Source organism: Mesoplodon bidens (assembly GCF_964165515.1).
Source record: "Mesoplodon bidens genome assembly, chromosome: 1".
In the NCBI taxonomy this organism is placed as follows: Eukaryota; Metazoa; Chordata; class Mammalia; order Artiodactyla; family Ziphiidae; genus Mesoplodon; species Mesoplodon bidens.
Window position 1 is genome coordinate 145,521,643 of NC_138176.1, and position 22,268 is coordinate 145,543,910.

Here is a 22,268-nt window from a genome sequence, read left to right on the forward strand (position 1 = left end):
CTCATCATGATGTTGATAGGTCTTTTACAGGTTAATGTACAGAAAACAAAAACTTACCATGAGCCCCAAATTAGCCAGTGTGATTTCTCTGTGGCTTCATGGATAGGTGCTGGGTCTGCTTCAGGATGTGATGATTATTTCAAACTTTGAGGAGTAGAAAACAAGCTCCACGGTGCTTTAGATCAAGTGTATTGTGTCCAACCTTTGTGGGATTGTTTTTTTATTTTATATTCTTTTCTATCTTTATTGTTCTTGCATTTAGACTTTACTTTTTTAGGTGATAATGTTACTTGTACTCTACAGATGGAAATCTTTTTTAGAAAGCCAGGATTTGATTGGGGGAGGACGTTGGAGTTCTGAATCACTGGCTTAGTTTAGCCCCAGATGGCAGCTTATTCATGTGTTTTTGTTTAAAGTTCAGTGAAAGAATCATTACATGAGTTGGCCTTTTGTTGACTTCCAAGTGAATATAATTAGCAAAGAAGGAAGAAGGCCCTCTTAATTTCCCCAGGTACCCAGCTGAATCCCCCTTGATCTTATTAAGTGACTTTCTCTGTGGAATTTATCCTTATGGTTGGTGAGTGAACTACATTTCTATGGTTTAATTTTAACTAAGTCTGAATATGTACCAAGGTCTTCAGTCTGAATTAATAGTTTTCTTTATAAGATTTCAGACATTCTTCCATATACTCAGCTGGAATTGTCTTTTTTTTTAATTCTACTGATTCAAGCTAATAGAATCACCATCTTTACTATTTATACTTCATGTGTCTTTAGTCTATTTGGTACCAGACTATATGATATAGTAGCCACTTAAAGAGTAGAGTACATTTGTTGTGTGACACAGTAACAAAACTTGAGACTAACTCACTTAATGCTGTCCCACTTTCCTCAGTATCTTAAGCTACTGCCCTGTAAATAATTGACTGGAGAGAAAATGAAATAAGGCACTTGGGACTACCAATAGGCCTGGAGTAATATCTGACTTCTGAGTCTTCTGAGCTGTGTGGCCTCCGGCAAGTCACATAGCCTCTCTAAGACTCCTGTTTTCCTTTTCCAAAATAGTAATAATATCTACCCATAAGTCATCTGCCTGTTGACTAGAGAGTAGACCAAACCTGGAATCTTCTGAGGAGCTTTAAACTAGCTTATCCTTGGGTTCCGCCCCTAGCGATTCTGATTTCAGCTTGGGGGTAGAAGTTGAAACAAAGAAAGATGATAGTGACTTGGACTACTGGGTATCAATGGAGGTGATTAGATGTGGTCAGATTCAGGATATATCAATAGTTTGAAGGTAGATCTAATAGATTTACTGATGGATAGGATGTGGAGTGTTAAAGACGTGGAAAATGACTAAAGTTTTGGGCCCTGAGCCCAAAACAATGGCACCATTTACTAAGATGGGAAATACTGGGACAAAGGACTGAAAACCCCCTTGCATCTTAGAAAAGAGTGAGAAGATCCATATGTGCCAAAATATGTATGTTTACGTACACTTTTTTTATTCTTTTGGAAAGAGTATTGCATTTATCCTAAATTCTATCTACTTCTTCCATCTTCCTTTCTCTTGGTATTCTTTAGAAATTCAGTAAACATAACTATTAGTGTCTTAACCTGTTCCTCATTTCTATGGATTTTAGACAGCTAAGAACTGTATGGATTAATGTTTGGGATTGATCATTCTATTGCTGGGACTTTTCACTCCATCATCAGAGTTGATGATAACAGTCTTTATGTCATCATTGTGTTCTTTTGACTCTTGAGGTGCTCCACCCTGCAGGGACATCTTTCAGAGGGGAAAATTAAAGCACTTGCTATAAAGTAGATGCTAAGCAAATGTTACTTGAATTTGCATCTGGTGTGTGACTGGGAATAAGATCAAGCTGTTCAGATTTTAGAAGCTGAGCTTCTAACATGCTGGTGTGGTCTTGAAATCTCTGGAGTTTTCTTATTATCATGTCCAGGCCCATTGCACGTTGCTCAGCAGTGGCCACAGATACCCCAGCAGATCTAAGGGGCTGATTTCATGTTTGTGGTTAGTGGTGGTAGCATGTGGTGGCACAAGCATTGCATTATGAGGCTCTTCGTGCACTGGGTGGTTTTTATTTATGGTGTCAGAAGTTTCTTGAAGCAGCTGTGCAATCCGTCCTCTCATCGTTCTTGTTCTACCTGTGAATTGGGTAGGGCTGATGGCAGTTGCACGCATGTGTAGGTGTCATTGCTTTCATGTCAACCAGCGCTGTGCTGGGTCTTTGAAGTCTTTACAGCCCACCCGCTGTCATTCACACATCCTGGTATAATCTGCTGAGTGGAGGCTTCGGTCTCCTTTTTGAGCCACATCCTGACAAACTGAAGGTAGCTGTGCCTTCCTTGCTTTTTTGCCAGTGACTCCTGTTTCTCTGAGCCTGTCTTGCCTAACCAGTCTTGGTGGGTTCTTTAATACTGCCCCACGGTGCTTATGACACACGAGCCACCCCAGAGCTACGCCTGCTCTCAGGGTCTTGTTGGGGCATGGTGGAGTTCTCCAGTGCTCCTTTAGGGGTGTCCTATTTTTCTAGCCGGGTTCCTGGACTTGTTGGATACTTCACATGCCAGATTGTGACACTGCTTGTCATCAATAGGCAGAGGAAAGTGTCACCTCTTTCCTGATCCTGGGTAGTGTCTGGTTCTATAGAGTAAAAAGCTGTTCTTGCTCGCTCGTGAGTGATTCATGTTGCTGTGTGTGCTGCACTGACTTCTCCAAAACCACAAATTAACAGGTAAGCTTTAGTTTCTTCACTGAGTGTTTTTGACACTTGAGACAATGTTTTTAAAAAGGTGAATTTTTTTTTTCTCTCTTGCAAAATCACAATGGAGATAAGCAGGTGGCCCATCAAACTCCACTAACTCATTCTGAGAACAATACAGCAGCAAAACGATTTTATTTGGATGCTTCTGCTTCTTTTGATAAAAGGAGGACTAGTCTTGGAACCAGTCGTTTTTATGTTATAAAATGCATCAATAGCTCTAAAAATAAAAGTTGTAATAATTCAGGTAACTGCACAGTTGTTTATTATTATTTTTTCCAGTATGTTTCAAGAGCTGGCTTATTCAGAAATATAATTCAGTTATATCTTCCTATGAATGTGTTGCTAGTAAAGTTAGTGGAGTTACCTACCCTGCAAGCATTTTTATCCACTAATTCAATAATTCTTTTTTTTCCATATACAAAGTGACTAAAGCTTGCTTGTGCCTTGGCACTATATTAGTGGTTCTCTGATGACCTCATAACTGTCTTAAAAAAAAAAATCTTTCTAGGAAGATGGCATCATGGAACTCTAGACTTGGAGGGAACTGTGTACGGAGTCCCCAGTACAGCCCTCTCCAATTGGTTATCCAGCTCCTGATCTAGTTCTGTGACGGAAATCACACCCCTTGTAAAACAGCCCTTTCCATTCTCACACGGATCTAATTCTTAGCAAGTTCTTTCTTGCTAAGAAAGCAATAAAGGTGGAGGCTTCCCTGGTGGTGCAGTGGTTGAGAGTCCGCCTGCCGATGCAGGGGACACGGGTTCGTGCCCCAGTCCGGGAGGATCCCACATGCGGCGGAGTGTCTGGGCCCATGAGCCATGGCCGCTGAGCCTGCGCGTCCAGAGCCTGTGCTCCGCAGCAGGAGAGGCCACAACAGTGAGAGGCCCACGTACTGCAAAAAAAAAAAAAAGCAATAAAGGTGGTAAAACCATTTGTTTTCTACACGTCTTGCTGGGCCAAATGTCCCCATATTATATTTGCACAGTTGATTTTTATAGGCCTAGTATAGGATCTTCAATTTATTCAACCTCTCAAAACCTCCCTGAATTGATTCGTTCATGTCATCTGCACATTTATTAACCGTGCTATGTATGTCCTTATCTTATTCTATCATTGGGACCCAGGCAGTCTGGCTCCAGATCGCTCAGGAAGTTATGCATCTACTTTAACTATCCAGGGATCCCTTGGATCATAACAGAGCCTCATGAGACTCAGTCTTTGGGGTCTCTCACTCTGCCTGGTATTACCCTGGTTTGTTCTCTGTATATCTACTCCATTCTTTTCATACCTTCACCATACACGTGGCTTCATTGGGGGGTGCCGCGACCTGCCTCCAGCCTAACTCTCCAGGCTTAGTCTGGTCCCTGCTCAGTGCCGAGTCTGCCTGCTTGTGTCTCTGGACCACAAGTCCACTTTCTCAGAAGTCCAGTTGACCCTGCTGGTCAGGTGCATCTGTTGATCATGACTCCCAGGGCCAGGGAACTAGGCCAGGAGAGGGGAGGAGGGGCAGGAGCCAAGGGTGACCCAGACTAGACTGCTTCAGAAGGGCTTGTAGGAAGGGGGGAACCAAAGGAAAGCTCCAGTATGAGTCCCCTTGTGGATGTTTGTCAACCAGTTGTGAATCCATATTGTTACCTAATCATGGGATCCAGTGTCTCCGTTTTTTAAGAACAAGGTGAGTCTAACCTTGTTGAAGTTCAAAATGCTAAGGATTTGGCCAATAACATTATTGTTCAGGTTTAGGTTAATGTAAAGGACCTTTTTTATAGGGGAAAAATTCCTTTTACTCTCTTGGGTATGAGAAACACCACTTTAAAAACAACGAAGCCCTACTCAATGTTAACTGAATTCTCAATACAAAAGGGAAATGTTCCTTTTAACTTTTGAATTATTTTCAGAAATTAACCTTAAATCCTTTAGAAGCTGTAGATCTCATTATATAAATATGTGAACTCTGAAAGCGTGTCTCTAGACTGCCCTTTTCATGAACAGTAGTTTATAATGTACAGGATCCATCTACTTTCCTTTTTAGAACATTGGAACTTTTCTCATTCACCATGGTTCTTCTGTGGTTAGTGACAGTTCGCTTAATTCTTCTGCAAGTTCTCATGGTTCTATAGATTTTTAAATGCTATATATGTGTGTATACACACATACACACACACGCTACAAGATATGAATCTATTTAGAACATCTAGGTGCTACCTTTTTTCTTTTTAAAATAATTCCCTACCTTCTCTTTTGCTTTAGTTCCTCCAGCTATTTGTTCCAGCCTTCCTAGTTTTAGGATGATTATCCTTGATGGAGAATGAAGTGAAGCCAGAGAAGTAGGGGTTGAGGAGTTCTGCTTTTTATTGTCCATTAACATTACACCATCTATTGCAGGCAGCAGACCTATCCCATCAATTCCTTGTATTCCAAATGGAAGGAAGAAAACACTTGTGTAATCTCTAACATTTTTTAAAACACCTTTCCTCCATTTTCAGATGTCTGTACATCTGTTATTATTCACTATTAAACATGTAAGCCTATTCCCAACCTTTCCCATGATCTTTTTATCTGCTTTTCCTTGTTCAAGGACTTCTTGTGCTGCAACAATGGTCTCTTTGACCACACTTCCTTTTACCCCTAGACAGGACCTTTCACAATTAGTCAGCATGTTACTTCAGACAGCCTTCCGGACTTCTTTCTGCCCCTTTTGGGTCTTGATGCTAACTTGAAATACATCCTCTTGAAATCTAGAACACATGTCTGGCTTAGCCTAGTATTTCCCTCTTTGACTGCCAAAAGCTCTTTGGTACAGTTATGTTTTCTACTAGCTTTATCACTTCTGAGTTGATTAGAATCCAGTCCATAGTTAGCAATTCCTCATCTTGTTTCCTGTACCTTCTCAAGAGATGAATTTGCTGCCAAGACAAGTCAATGATGCTTTTAGCTAATTGAGCCTTCTAGGAGATGCCTGATGGATGTCTGGTGGTCGAAACCCCTCACTGCTAGTGCAGTCTGTTTCTATGCCAATGTTTTATCTATATTGGGAACATACCACTTACTTCTGCTGACTGACCAAAGAATCTATGGGATATCCCCAAGGGGATGTCATTATATTCCTTTTATCTTTCATTGTTCTTCTTCCTTTTCCTGTTAAGCATGATTTGGCATTCATAAGTGTTTTCTTTATTATTTGCAGTAACTCAGCATGCCCGAGATGATTATTTTTCTAGGTTAGCATCCAAAGCTGGCAGCAGAAGAAATTGAGTGCTTACAGTGTGTGAAGCCCAACACTAGGCATGCATAGGTTTCCACTGTAATACTGCTTAAGGCCAGCCTTTCCTCTGAATATCAGGAATACTTTTTTCAGTGCCTACCACTTAGAATTTGTAGTGCTACTTTTGGAGCTTGTTGCAGTTCAGCATGAGTGCAGGAAGTGTTAAGCCATTATTTTTTTTCCTCTTTTAGACAAGGAATAATGTTGATATGTTTTTACACTTGTTTATTTTTAGATCAGTTCCCACAAAGACACAGAAAAATATCACTTACCATGTATGGTAATGACAGGTCCTGATAAGAAGATATATTAGTGAGTATCAGGATAGGGACAAGATTATAAAGTTCTGGGAATTTTTGGATACCTTATATTAAAATAGAAAATTTAGTAAACATTTATTGCATTCAAGGGACTTCCCTGAAGTGTTATTTATGTTACTTCTCCATATTAGAGTAGTACCTGATAGATACACACATGTGCCCTTATGCCTGTCCTGTTCTCAGTGCATAGGTCAGTTGCTATATACCTAAGTATATAGGTCAAAAGATTAATATTGGAGTGTTCAAAAGACCACTGTATATTCAAAACTTTTGTAGGTGACACCTCAAGAAAGGATGGTCAGGGAGACTGCTTAGACATGTAATAGCATCTACAATGCCATGAAGTACGGGAAAGTCATGGCTGGAAATACTGCGTTGAGCTGGAATAGGGCCAGTAGAGGAGAAATGGGGTCATAGGGAGAGGCCAGGTCAAGCTTAGGTGTTGAATGAATAAATGCATCCAGTAGTGTTAAAGCTTTAGAACTGAGTTGGACTTTATCGATTTCCAAATATTATCCTGGCTCTGGTACTCACTGGCCCTTTGACCATCAGCAGTTCTCCACATGAGAAGCAAGTTTCCTCATCTTCATCATTTTGAGAAGAATTCCTGGGGGTGGGGTGGAGTGAACTCTTTTGTAAGATGAAGAACAATTTTTTTGAAGCAGATAACCATGTTTTACATCATCAGGGTAACTGGATATTTTTTGTTATAACTTAAATGGGCTTGAGGGTAATGAGCTAGTGTCACAGTTGCATGAACAAGAAGGTAAAGGAGAGGAAGCTGGGAATGTGGGAAGCTTTTTGGCTGTTGTACAAGTTCCTTAGGATGGAAACCCCTAGATATCCCAGAACATGCTGGACTTAGGGCTTGGATAAGGCACCTGTTAACATCAGAGGAGATCTTAGCAAGTAGGGCCTGTTGGGGAGGGTTCCAGGCAGCCTCATGATATTCTGGGGGGCAGGGTAGTTGCATTCCAGGTGGTTCCAGGTCATTGTTCCATGCAGAGCAGAAAAGCCAGCTAGTGACTGGGGGACAGAGAACAGGATTCGGCTCCTTGAAGAAGAGAGGCCCGATCCGGGTCCAGTGTCAATGCCTACCTACATTAATTAGATGTGCGGTGGGACAGGACTTGGCTTCCAGCAGAGGACTGAAATGCCTCTGCTTAAATTCCACACTATGGAAGCTGAGCATAATCTTTATAAGTAGGTAGAGTAGTTCCCAGAATCAAATGAAAAGCTTTTACAGGAATGTCAAGGAGCATACAAGGCAACTGGACTAATGGACAGTTACTTTCGGATGCCACAGAATCTGTCTTATCTATGCTTATTAGCCTTTTCATATGTCTAGACTGTAAGTTGTCTGTGATTAACTTAGCATGGCTCATGTGCCCACCTTTAAGTCAAAAAGGGGAATGGAGGCTTCCCTGATGGTGCAGTGGTTGAGAGTCCACCTGCCGATACAGGGGTACAGGGGATACACGGGTTCGTGCCCCGGTCCGGGAAGATCCCACGTGCCGTGGAGCGGCTGGGCCCATGAGCCATGGCTGCTGGGCCTGCGCGTCTGGGGCCTGTGCTCCACAACTGGAGAGGCCGCAGCAGTGAGGGGCCCGCGTGCCGCAAAAAAAAAGCGGGGGGGAATGGTATTTTGATGGACCAGTCCCTCAAGACTGCCTACAGTTGGGGGAGGGGAGTTCTCCAAGGAAAACCAAAGACTCTTCAGGAGAAGCAGATGCTGAGCTGGAATGAACAACAGATGTTCACTGCGTAGAGCCTGAATCAATATTCGGTACAGGGAAGGTGTATTGATGCAATTGAAAATTTCATTTCCCCTCTGGCTATTGCAGTCATGGTCTAGAAATTTGAGATGCATTGCTGAATAGTTTCTATTTAATTTCCGTGCTTTTAAAGGTGTTTATTTCTTCAGTGCCATATTTGAAACTGTAGTATGTAAGTCTTAACCTTTAAAGGAACGAGTTCATTGTTTCCAGAGTGGTGGTTCCTTCCTTTTGTTCCCTCTCTGTCTGAACAGCTGCTGTCAGGCTCACAATTGAACGTTTGAAATGACCGTTCTGCTCCAACAATGCAGAACATGGGATTTCAAATCTCTTTTGTAACTCTAGTAACTGCTTCTGTATTTCTAATTAAATAAACAATATATATGGTAACCACTAAAAGCAAAATAAATAAAATACAAATGTCTAAATTATTCAGCCAAAGATTGTCTTGCTTCAGAAACTTGAACCAAAAAAATATATATATAAGTTGAGGACTTTTAATTTATTATTATTTTTCACAGGGAACAAAATTAAAACCTATTAAACCTTGGAAAGGATCATGGGTAATGCTCATAATTTCCTACTAACTAGCACCTAACTTTAATCACACCTAAGTTCTGCAGTTGTGCCCCTGAAGTCTCTGGCTAGTTTTCCAGTTAATATTCTTTTATTAGACTGTTGTCTAAAGACTTCATTCTAGCTCAAGAAATGCGAGCAATTAATATGGTCTCTTTAGTGTCTAATATTAGAAGCCATTGAGTAAAAGGATATATAGTTGGATTCTCCTGAATATGTTTAGGATATAATGTAGATGTTATGATTCCAATTACAGCCTCACTTATAATTGTGATAAAGTCGAGTCTGCAAAAGCATAATGGTTCAAAACCATATTACCATGCAACAGAATGATTTTCTGTCTTGTTCTCTTCTCCCTCCTACCTACCCACGCCTGCTTCTGTTACATAACCCCATACAGATGACAATTTTAGGAAAACATGTACTTGCTAACAATTAATTTATAAAATTGTAGGGTAAAATTTATTTTACTGTCTAGACTTATTCACTGGTCACAGCTTTAAATAATATGCAAAAAAAAATTTTAATGTTAGTACCTAGCTCAGTATGTCCCTAAGACTTTTTTTTTTTTTTTGCGGTACGCGGGCCTCTCACTGTTGTGGCCTCTCCCGTTGCGGAGCACAGGCTCCAGAAGCGCAGGCCCAGTGGCCACGGCTCACGGGCCCAGCCTCTCTGCGGCATGTGGGATCTTCCCAGACCAGGGCACGAACCCGTGTCCCCTGCATCGGCAGGTGGACTCTCAACCACTGTGCCACCAGGGAAGCCCTCAGGTTTATTTTTGTTTCTCCCAATCTGGCCATGCCCCTTCTTGTTTGATGGCTCCCCCTGTTCACTCTCACGGGTCTTCATGTTCCTGGAAATGACAAGCTCATTCCTGCCACCTTGGCTTTTCTCCTGCTGTTCCCCAGTTGTGTTTACACTGTCCTTTATCTTTTCTCATTGAGGGCTCAGCTCAGCTTCTCAGTACCTCTCTTACCACTCAATAGAAAGCTGCAATAGCAGTAATGATAACAGCAACAACAGTGAGAACAGCTAACGTTTACTGAGCTCTTACTGAATGCCAGGCATTGCTCTCTACATGTATTAACTACCAGGTCCTTCACAACCCCCCTTTGAGGTAGGTATTATTATCAACTCCATTATATAGATGCTGAAACTGAGGCACAGAGAATTCTACCAATCATCTTATCAACCACCTGTTTTACGTCATCATACTTATCATGGTCTGTAATTATCTTGCTTTCTTCTGGAAAATAAGTTCCTGAGAGAAGGGAACCTTATCTTATTTTAAGCTGTTCCTGCAGCTTAAAAAAAAAAAAATGCCTGGCACATAGTAGTCACTTAAATATGTTGAATGAATGAATGAGCAAATGAATGAGCTAATGAACAACAGGTCTTACTGACTGGGTCGTGATAAATTATGACAAGAAATGGAAAATTTCAGAGATGATGCTTCTGCTATAATTGTAGGAGAGGGCACAAAGCCTTTCACCTTAACTATTGAGCATTTTTCTTCTCTACCGCATTATACTATGTGCATTTAAGCACATGACTGTGAATCTGGACCGAGGAAGAAAGGAAAACTAGGTGTCAACATACTCGGTAACCCAGTAGACACTGGTCAGTGGGTGGGTGCCAGGTGGTTGCTGGCAACAGATTATAGTCACTACTTATCTTTTCAAATATGGAGATTCAGCCGTGAGCACAAAGCACCATTTGACTTTGTGCCTGTGTTCTGGCTGCTGATTATGTAAAGCAGCTGTTACTCTGAAACATCTGGCTCAAGTAAGGAAATTTTTTAATTTCCCTGTTCTTCTGAACAAATAAGGTATTGACTGTTTTCTTCCAGGTGCCCAGCGGATACTAATTTCACAGGATTTTAAAGCTGAAAGAGAATTTCAGATTACCTATTTGCCTACCTTTCCCATTTTACAAGGGAAGGGAATAACTCCCAGGGATTATGTGCACAGGATCAGATAAGTAATTAGTGGAAGAACCAGAGCTTGGCTCACAACCACTAAGTGGGTTTAATAATCAGATGCTGTTAGGGGAGGATGAACCAAGTGTTCACTTCAGGGCCGTGATTGAGGTGCTGTTCCATCAGCATCTTATGCTTTCTTGATAGTGAAAATTATTGCTGGAAGTTGAAATGGACAGCAGGAGGATGTTGCTTCTATATCCTTATTTAGTAATACAAAGTAATATCTTGTAGTACATTCAGTAGCTAAAAGCTATGTGTGACTCTTTATTTCCCTATACTGAAATTACTGATCCTTCAGAAGTCTAGAAGTAGCATTTGGTCATTTTATAACCAAGAATGCAGAATTTGGTCTGGTAAAATCCCCAGGTTGGTGTGTGCTTAGGAAATACTAAGTAATTTTATCATTATTTGAAATAAACCACAATTCAGAAAACAACTGCTTTTCTGCTGGGGGAAATAATAATCAAGTGAGATATTACAAACACAAAATACAGAATTTTCAGAATTCTGAATTACAGAATCATTGTCTATACTATTTGGCCTTTTCCTTATTTATTTCAATAAAAGCTAGTCCAGAGTAGTTTATTTTGGGAGACTGGTTTGATTCTGGCTGGTCTTAAATGGGAAAAGAATTTGAAAAAGGATAGATACATGTATATGTATAACTGAATCATTTTGCTGTACAGCTGAAACTAACGCAACATTCTTAATCAACTATGCTCCAATATAAAATAAAAAAATTTTTTAAAGGTAAAAAGAAACAGGTAAAACTAAAAAAAAAAAAAAAAAAAAAGACCTTATAGGGACTTGCCTGGTGGCACAGTGGTTGAGAGTCCACCTGCCAGTGCAGGGGACATAGGTTCGATTCCTGGTCCGGGAAGATCCCACATGCCGCGGAGCAACTAAGCCCGTGCGCCACAACTACTGAGCCTGCAAGCCACAACTACTGAAGCCCACGTGCCACAACTACTGAAGCCCATGCTCCGCAACGAGAAGCCACCACAATGAGAAGCCTGTGCACCGCAAGGAAGAGTAACCCCCTCTCGCCGCAACTAGAGAAAACCCGTGCACAGCAACAAAGACCCAACGCAGCCAAAAATAAATAAATAAATTTATTAAAACAAAAGACATTATAGAACTTGGAGTGTATAACATTAAAAGAAGCTAAGGTATTTCAGAAGGCACTGTTGAGCCCTTGCTCATTTCTAATCCTTAAAGGAATGGGTGTGTGAAGGTGGCTGCAGAGGTTTCCTCTGTGGAACTGTTAGTGTCAGAAGAGTAATGATTCTTTAGTGGATGTCAAATACCTGACTGAGCACTGAGGACACTGGGGTGAATGCCTGAGTGATTCTCCTGGAGAACCCAAAACGTGGGGAAGGACTGTGTATCTGGTAGCATGATGATCATGAGCTTGTGTGTCTATACTTGGGGGCAATGTTGAGATGCCCCCAAGAACTTGGAAAGGGGGAAAATGAGTTTGCCTTCTTACTTCTGTGTAAGATCAACACATGACAGGAGCAGAGCCACCTGTATGAGGGGCAAATTTGTTCCTAGGCCTGCAGGTTTTGATTGTAATCCCATTGGCAGATAAAAGGTCAGTTTGAATTTCAAGATGGAAATGTTCTGGAAAAGGGTGAGTCCGGGAAGTAAACATTGGCAGCACTCTTCTCAGCTCTGTGGAGGGGAAGAGAAGTGTTGGTGGACAGATTTGGTACCATGGCCCCATTGCCAGGGTATTCCAACAGACTTTGGATTTTTTGGTCTGACAGTGCCTCGACCCCTGTTGTGGAATTGGGTGCATCAGGCTGTGCTGGCCCGATGCCGTTAGACTCATATCATCTAACTACCAGTGGGTTGCCTCAGTGCTCACCAGACACCATCCCTTGGTCTCTGGACTTTCTACATAGGCCACCAGGGGAGAATTCAATTAATTATGGGACCTCAGTTACTCTAGTTCCTGTGGCAATTATTTCTCTAGTAATAAACTTACTAATTGTCATTTTGGATTTATGCATCAGTCTTACAGGCTTGGATAACCTGTGTCTACTTCTAAGAAAAGGATCTGTTCTTGATATATTGTTAAATATGTTTTTGCTCATTTGTTAATTCATTAGACATTGAGTGCTTACTGTGAGCCAGAGGTGTACTATTCAGATAACTCTCAGGGTAACAGGGGAAGCAGATGAATTAACAATTACAAGGTAAGGAATGACCACTCTGGACATTACTTTGGAGGCAGCGTGCCAGCCTCCCATTTCTATAAGCTTCCACATACAAATTTATCATTATTTACTTCTATTAACTATTTAGGTATAATAGATTGTTATGTACCTAACAAATATTAGTCATTTTGTTAAGTACTTTGCATAAATTCTTCTATTTAATAGCAACTATTCCATATAAGATTTCTATAAAATTTTATAGACTGGGAAATTGAAGCCTAATGAGAGTAAGTAACTACTTAAAGTCACGTTTTATTCTTGGCTTTGCTGTTTGCCAGATGCTGTCCGTTTGACTATACTTGATAAGGGGTTTGAACGTGTTCCAAGGTGGGCATCAGAGTTCACTCTGGACCATCTCAGTACTAACCCAGGGAGGATGGGTCACTGAGGGGATCCCAGAAGCAGTCACCCAGACCCCTTTAAGTCCATTTCCATTAAATTTGGGAGTATCCTGTGCCTTCTTTGTGCAACTCTTGTGCTAAGAAAAGCTGCGAGAGATGGTCAAGAGCCTGATTAAGATCTGTTTCTTTCTGTTGGCACTCTTCAACTTTTGCATGACTTCAGGACAAAGAAGGCTCACCTGACCTTCGGGAAATACTCCGTGAGAACTGTTAATGGATACCTGGCCTCACTCTCCTCCACTGCGTTCTGTGAGGGGATGACACACGAGCAGGCTTGGTTCTCAGTAGTCCTTAGAAGGCAGGACAAGTGGATTAAAAGCTACTAGTGAATTTTAATGACTTACATAACCAAGCCCTCTAAATTACTAAACAAGTCCCAAGGGATACAGCCTCCCTCCTTAAAACAAAGGGCAGACCACGTATGGGAAGGAATAGCAAGGGTACCATCTAAGTTTTACCCCCTTTGGGGCAGAGTAGGTGGGGGGGATTCTTCCTTCAGTTACCTTTGCCACCACTGTACATCAATCACTCACTGAAGGCATTGCCCAGGTGTGAACACAGAGGTCTTCATCTGGCCATCATAACTGTCGAAGGGGGCAGTCTGCAGAGAATATTTTGGGGGGGGGGAATTTTATTTATTTATTTATTTTTGAATTTTATTTTATTTTTTTATACAGCATGTTCTTATTAGTTATCCATTTTATACATATTGTTTTATATATGTCAATCCCAATCTCCCAATTCATCACACCCCCCCCCACTGCCACTTTCCCCCTTTGGTGTCCATACATTTGTTCTCTACATCTGTGTCAATTTCTGCACTGCAAACCAGTTCATCTGTACCATTTTTCTAGGTTCCACATATATGCGTTAATATACGATATTTGTTTTTCTCTTTCTGACTTCACTCTGTATGACAGTCTCTAGATACATCCACGTCTCTACAAATGACCCAGTTTCATTCCTTTTAATGGCCGAGTAATATTCCATTGTATATATGTACCACATCTTCTTTATCCAGTAGTCTGTTGATGGACATTTGGGTTGCTTCCATGACCTGGCTATTGTAAATAGTGCTGCAATGAACACTGGGGTACATGTGTCTTTTTGAATTCTGGTTTTCTCTGGGTATATGCCCAGTAGTGGGATTGCTGGGTCATATGGTAATTCTATTGTTAGTTTTTTAAGGAACCTCCATACTGTTCTCCATAGTGGCTGTATCAATTTACATTCCCACCAACAGCGCAAGAGGGTTCTCTTTTCTCCACACCCTCTCCAGCATTTGTTATTTGTAGATTTTCTGATGATGTCCATTCTAACTGGTGTGAGGTGATACCTCATTGTAGTTTTGATTTGCATTTCTCTAATAATTAGTGATGTTGAGCAGATTTCATGTGCTTCTTGGCCATCTGTATGTCTTCTTTGGAGAAATGTCTATTTAGGTCTTCTGCCCATTTTTGAATTGGGTTGTTTGTTTTTTTAATATTGAGGTGCATGAGCTGTTTATATATTTTGGAGATTAATCCTTTGTCTGTTGATTCATTTGCAGATATTTTCTCCCATTCTGAGGGTTGTCTTTTTGTCTTGTTTGTAGTTTTCTTTGCTTTGTAAAAGCTTTTAAGTTTCATTAGATCCCATTTGCTTATTTTTGTTTTCATTTCCATTACTCTAGGAGGTGGGTCATAAAAGATCTTGCTGTGATTTATGTCAGAGTGTTCTTCCTATGTTTTCCTCTAAGAGTTTTATAGTGTCCAGTTTTTTTGTTTGTGTTTTGTTTTTTTTGTTTGTTTGGTTTTTTTTGCGGTACATGGGCCTCTCACCATTGCGGCCTCTCCTGTTGCGGAGCACAGGCTCCGGATGCGCAGGCCCAGTGGCCATGGCTTATGGGCCCAGCTGCTCCGTGGCATGTGGGATCCTCCCGGACTGGGGCACGAACCCGCGTCCCCTGCATCGGCAGGTGGACTCCCAACCACTGTGCCACCAGGGAAGCCCTATAGTGTCCAGTCTTATATTTAGGTCTCTAATCCATTTTGAGTTTATTTTTGTGTATGGTGTTAGGGAGTGTTCTAATTTCATTCTTTTACATGTAGCTGTCCTGTTCTCCCAGCATCACTTACTGAATAGACTGTCTTTTCTCCATTGTATATTCTTGCCTCCTTTGTCATAGATTAGTTGACCATAGGTGCGAGGGTTTATTTCTGGGCTTTCTATCCTGTTCCATTGATCTATATCTCTGTTTTTGTGCCAGTACCATGTTGTCTTGATTACTGTAGCTCTGTAGTATAGTCCGAAGTCAGGAAGCCTGATTCCTCCAGCTCCGTTTTTTTCCCTTAAGACTGCTTTGTCTATTCGGGGTGTTTTGTGTCTCCATACAAATTTTAAGATTTTTTGTTGTAGATCTGTAAAAAATACCATTGGAAATTTGTTAGGGATTGCATTGAATTTGTAGATGGCCTTGGGTAGTATAGTCATTTTCACAATCTTGATTCTTCCAATCCAAGAACATGGTACATCTCTCCATCTATTTGTATCAGCTTTAATTTCTTTCATCAGTGTCTTATAGTTTTCTACATACAGGTCTTTTGTCTCCCTAGGTAGGTTTATTCCTAGGTATTTTATTCTTTTTGTTGCAGTGGTAAATGGGAGTGTTTCCTTAATTTCACTTTCAGATTTTTCATCATTAGTATATAGGAAAGCAAGAGATTTCTGTGCATTAATTTTGTATCCTGAAACTTTACCAAATTCATTGATTAGCTCTGGTAATTTTCTGGTGGCATCTTTAGGATTCTCTAGGTATAGTATCACATCATCTGAAAACAGTGACAGTTTTACTTCTTCTTTTCCAATTTGTATTCCTTTTATTTCTTTTTCTTCTCTGATTGCCGTGGCTAGGACTTGCAAAACTATGTTGAATAATAGTGGTGACAGTGGACATCGTTGTCTTGTTCCTGATCTTAGAGGAAATGCTTTCAGTTTTTCACCATTGAGAATGATGTTTGCTGTGGGTTTGTTGTATATGGCCTTTGTTATTTTGAGGTAGCTTCCCTCTATGCCCACTTTCTGGAGAGTTTTTATCATAAATGGGTGTTGAATTTTGTCAAAAGCTTTTTCTGCATCTACTGAGATGATCATATGGTTTTTCTTCTTCAATTTGTTAATATGGTGTATCACATTGAATGATTTGCATATATTGAAGAATCCTTGCATCCCTGAGATAAATCCCACTTGATCATGGTGTATGATCCTTTTAATGTGTTGTTGGATTCTGTTTGCTAGTATTTTGTTGAGGATTTTTGCATCTATATTCATGAGTGATATTGGTCTGTAATTTTCTTTTTTTATATTATCTTTGTCTGGTTTTGGAATCAGGGTGATGGTGGCCTCATAGAATGAGTTTGGGAGTGTTCCTTCCTCTGCAATTTTTGGAAGAGTTTGAGAAGGATGGGCTTTAGCTCTTCTCTAAATGTTTGATAGAATTCACCTGTGAAGCCATCTGGTCCTGGACTTTTCTTTGTTGGAAGATTTTTAATCACAGTTTGAATTTCATTACTTGTGATTGGTCTGTTCATATTTTCTGTTTCTTCCTGGTTCAGTCTTGGAAGGTTATACCTTTCTAAGAATTTGTCCATTTCTTCCAAGTTGTCCATTTTATTGCCATAGAGTTGCTTGTAGTAGTCTCTTAGGATGCTTTGTATTTCTGCAGTGTCTGTTGTAACTTCCCATTTTTCATTTCTAATTTTAATGATTTGAGTCCTCTCTCTCTTTTTCCTGATGAGTCTGGCTAATGGTTTATCAATTTTGTTTATCTTCTCAAAGAACCAGCTTTTAGTTTTATTGATCTTTGCTATTGTTTTCTTTGTTTCTATTTCATTTATTTCTGCTCTGATCTTTATGATTTCTTTCCTTCTACTAACTTTGGGTTTTGTTTGTTCTTCTCTCTCTAGTTCTTTTAGGTGTAAGATTAGGTTGTGTATTTGAGATGTTGTTTCTTGAGGTAAGATTGTATTGCTATAAACTTCCCTCTTAGAAAAGCTTTTGCTGCATCCAATAGGTTTTGGATCATCGTGTTTTCATTATCATTTGTCTCAGGTATTTTTTGATTTCCTCTTTGATTTCTTCAGTGATCTCTTGGTTATTTAGTAATATATTCTTTAGCCTCCATGTGTTTGTGTTTTTACGTTTTTTTCCCTGTAACTGATTTCTAATCTCATAGCGTTGTGGTCAGAAAAGATGCTTGATATGATTTAAAATTTACTGAGACTTGATTTGTGACCCAAGATGTGATCAATCCTGGAGAATGTTCCATGCACACTTGAGAATAAAGTGTAATCTGCTGTTTTTGGATAGAATGTCCTATAAATATCAATTAAATCTATCTGGTCTTTTGTTTCATTTAAAGCTTCTGTTTCCTTATTTATTTTCATTTTGGATGATCTGTCCATTGGTGTAAGTGAGGTGTTAAAGTCCCCCACTATTATTGTGTTACTGTCAACTTCCTCTTTTATAGCTGTTAGCAGTTACCTTATGTATTGAGGTGCTCCTATGTTGGGTGCATATATATTGATAATTGTTATATCATCTTCTTGGATTGATCCCTTGATCATTATGTAGTGTCCTTCCTTGTCTCTTGTAACATTCTTTATTTTAAAGTCTATTTTATCTGATATGAGTATTGCTACTCCAGCTTTTTTTTTATTTCTATTTGCATGTAATATCTTTTTCCATCCCTTTACTTTCAGTCTGTATATGTCCCTAGGTCTAAAGGGGGTCTCTTGTAGACAGCATATATATGGGTCTTGTTTTTATCCATCAGCGAGGCTGTTTCTTTTGGTTGGAGCATTTAGTCCATTCACGTCTAAGGTAATTATCGATATGTATGTTCCTATTACCATTTTCTTGATTGTTTTAGGTTTGTTTTTGTAGGTCCTTTACTTCTCTTGTGTTTCCCACTTAGAGAAGTTCTTTAACATTTGTTGTAGAGCTGTTTTGGTGGTGCTGAATTCTCTTAGCTTTTGCTTGTCTGTAAACCTTTTCATTTCTCCATCGAATCTGAATGAGATCCTTGCTGGGTAGAATAATCTTGGTTGTAGGTTCTTCCCTTTCATCACTTTAGATATGTCATGCCACTCCCTTTTGGCTTGTAGAGTTTCTGCTGAGAAATCAGCTGTTAACCTTATGGGAGTTCCCTTGTATGTTATTTTTCTTTTTTCCCTTGTTGCTTTCAATAATTTTTCTTTGTCTTTATTTTTTGCCAGTTTGATTACTATGTGTTTTGGCATGTTTCTCCTTGGGTTTATCCTATATGGGACTCTCTGCGCTTCCTGGACTTGGGTGGCTATTTCCTTTCCCATGTTAGGGAAGTTTTCGACTATAATCTCTTGAAATATTTTCTCTGGTCCCTTCCCTCTGTCTTCTCCTTCTGGGACCCCTATAATGCGAATGTTGTTGCATTTAATGTTGTCTCAGAGGTCTCTTAGGCTGTCTTCATTTCTTTTCATTCTTTTTTCTTTATTCTGTTCCACAGCAGTGAACTCCACCATTCTGTCTTCCAGGTCACTTATCCGTTCTTCTGCCTCAGTTATTCTGCTTGTAGTGTATTTCCTTGTAGTGTATTTTTCATTTCAGCTATTGTATTGTTCATCTCTGTTTGTTTGTTCTTTAATTTTTCTGGGTCTTTGTTAAAGATTTCTTGCATCTTCTCGATCTTTGCCCCCATTCTGGGGGTCCTGGATAATCCTCACTATCGTTATTCTGATTTCCTTTTCTGGAAGGTTGCCTATCTCCATTTCATTTAGTTGTTTTTCTGGGGTTTTACCTTGTTCCTTCATCTGGTACATAGCCCTCTGCCTTTTCATTTTGTCTGTCTGTCTGAATGTGGTTTTTGTTCCACTGGCTGCAGGAGTGTAGTTCTCCTTGCTTCTGCTGACTGCCCTCTCGTAGATTAGGCTATCTAAGAGGCTTGTGCAAGTTTCCTGATGGGAGGGACTGGTGGTGGGTAGAGCTGGCTGTCGCCCTGGTGGGCAGAGTTCAGTAGAACTTTAATCTGCTTGTCTGCTGATGGGTGGGGCTGTGTTCCCTCCCTGTTGGTTTTTTGGCCTGAGGCGACCCAACACTGTAGCCTACCCAGGCTCTTTGGTGGGGCTCATGGCGGACTCTGTGAGGTCTCACGCCAAGGAGTACTTCCCAGAACTTCTGCTGCCAGTGTTCTTGTCCCAAGGTGAGACACATCCACCCCCCACCTCTTCAGGAGACCCTCCAACACTAGCAGGTAGGTCTGGATCAGTCTCCTATGGGGTCACTGCTCCTTACCCTGGGTCCCCCTGTGCACACCACTTTGTATGTGCCCTCCAAGAGTGGAGTCTCTGTTTCCCCCAGTCCTGTCGAAGTCCTGTAATCAAATCCCGCTAGCCTTCAAAGTCTGATTCTCTAGGAATTCTTCTTCCCATTGCCGGACCCTCAGGCTGGAAAGCCTGACGTGGGGCTCAGAACCTTCACTCCAGTGGGTGGACTTTCGTGGTATTAAGTGTTCTCCAGTTTGTGAGTCACCCACCCAGAAGTTATGCAATTTGATTTTATTGTGATTGCTTCCCTCCTACCATCTCATTGTGGCTTCTCCTTTGCCTTTGGATGTGGGGTATCTTTTTTGGTGAGTTCCAGGATCTTCCTGTCAATGATTGTTCAGCCGTTAGTTGTGATTCTGGTGCTCTTGCAAGGGGGAGCGAGAGCACATCCTTCTACTCCGCCACCTTGAACCAATCTCCTGCAGAGAACATTTAAAAAAAAAAAAAAAAGGCATAAAAACAGAGTTGTCTGGTGCATACTGATGGGTTATAGGGGATGTGTTCACCTCTAACCCAGAAGTATGCGACCAAAATTTAAGGAAAGGGGCGATTCCAATCCCTTTTTCCTAGGAAGGTCCTTTGCCCCAAGAAATTCTTGAATACAGATTTATATGTGATGGGGAGAGGTGATGTCCAAGTTTACCTGGCAGCATTTGAAACCCCAGTATAAATGGATGTGTCAGGTAAGGAGTGACACCTAACACCTCAGCTGAGAACATCCAGTTACGTAAAGTAAGTACAACTTGAGGATATCATTTCAAAGCAGAGTGGAGAGTTGGTTTTCTTGAGGCACTTTGTCCAGTTAAGGTACTGTAAACAGTACACTACAGTCTTTGTGCTGTCATCAAGGAAAATCTAATAAAAGATTTCTAAGAATTTTAATATTGCAGTGCCTCTGTTTGATAATCCATGACTTAGTCTGTTCAGGCTGCTTTAATAAAATACTATAGACTGGCTGGTTTATGAATAACAATTTACTTCTCACAATTCTGGAGCCTGGGAAGTCCAAGATCAAGGCCCTGGCAGATTAGGTGTCTGGTGAGGGCCCGCCTTCTGGTTCATAGAGGACCATCTTCTTGCTGTGTCCTCACATGGTGGGGGGGGGGGGCGGTGAGGGATCTCTCTGGGACCTCTTTTAAAAGGGGCACAATCCCTTTTATGAGGATTCCACCATCATGACCTAATCACCTCAAAAAAATTTCTCCTCCTAATACCATCACATCCAGGGTTAGGATTTCAACAGATGGATTTTGGAGGAGACGTAAACATTTCAGTCTTTAGCAATCCCTATATGGAATTTTGATTGTATACACTAGGGAGGAAAGTTTGTGTTGCATCTAAAACATGGTGTAGTAGACAGATAATTATTAACCATGTGACCATGGGCAAAGCTGCTATTATGTCTTAAACTGCAAAATGAGTGTGACAGTACCTAGTTTGGATCCATGTGACCTCCAAAGTGATGAGTATAAAATGTGGCTCTTGGGCTTCCCTGGTGGCGCAGTGGTTGAGAGTCCACCTGCCGATGCAGGGGACATGGGTTCGTGCCCCAGTCCGGGAAGATCCCACATACCGCGGAGCGGCGGGGCCCATGAGCCGTAGCCATTGAGCCTGCGCGTCCGGAGCCTGTGCTCCGCAACGGGAGAGGCCACAACAGTGAGAGGACCACATACCGCAAAAATAAATAAATAAATAAATAAAAATAAATAAAATGTGGCTCTCACTCTGTGCCTCTCTCCTTGGCAAGCTTTCAGTGGCTCACTACCAATGAGAAGATGTGATCCAGACTTCTTCACAAGCATGAGAGGTCCTTTTAAACCTGGCCTGTGTGCTTTTTCAGCACTGTATCTCACCTGTCTTTACCTTGCCTTTTGTGTATTCTTCAGCACTGTTGTCCTGTTTGCACTGTCCTGCACACAATTACACTGTTTCTCACCTTCCCAGTCCCTATGCTCATGTTCCCCACCTTCGTAGGAAGCTTCTAGGATTTTCTGGTTTCATAGGGTAATGGAACCCCATAGGCAAGCTTTTATTGTACAAGTTGTTACCATCACATGGCTATCATCAGTTTCTTTATCAGTGTGTGGAGAATCATTTGCTTGCTCTCAAAGAAATGGGCACAAAACAAGTCCTTTGTCATTTAGTTTTTATTTATTTGGCAAACATTTATTGAGTACCTGCTGTTTGTTAGTACTGGTATTGGAAGATAAGTAGCACTCAGCTGTGGCCCCAGGGAGTTCCATTCTGGTAGGGGACAGACTCAAGGGACAGAGGAGGTACAGAGGCCTGTGGGAACATAGTGAAGGTGCACTGACTTTAGCACCAGAGAATACTTCAGAAGAGACCCCTGTTGGCAGGTCTTTTGGGAGGAGTTGGCACTGACTAGGCAGAAAAGAGAAGAAAAGTGGGTATTTGAGATAAAGTACTGTTGGTGACTCGAGGAAAGGGGTAAGGGACTGATTTAATTCAGTCTCATTTAATTCTCACTAGAAAGTAAAATAAGCAGTTTAAAATTTTTTCTGTTCTTCTAGAAGCTGTATGTATTTTTTAAAGTGTTGTTAACATTGCAACAAGGTGTTAGCCAGTTGAAATTGCCTG

At 40.9% G+C, this 22,268-nt stretch overlaps 1 protein-coding gene across 3 annotated transcripts in view; it reads left to right on the top strand.

Annotated features, from left to right (window-relative positions):
* Window positions 1-22,268, top strand: part of ATP8A1 (ATPase phospholipid transporting 8A1) — a 235,941-nt gene that overhangs the window by 13,754 nt on the left and 199,919 nt on the right. The window lies entirely within an intron of this gene.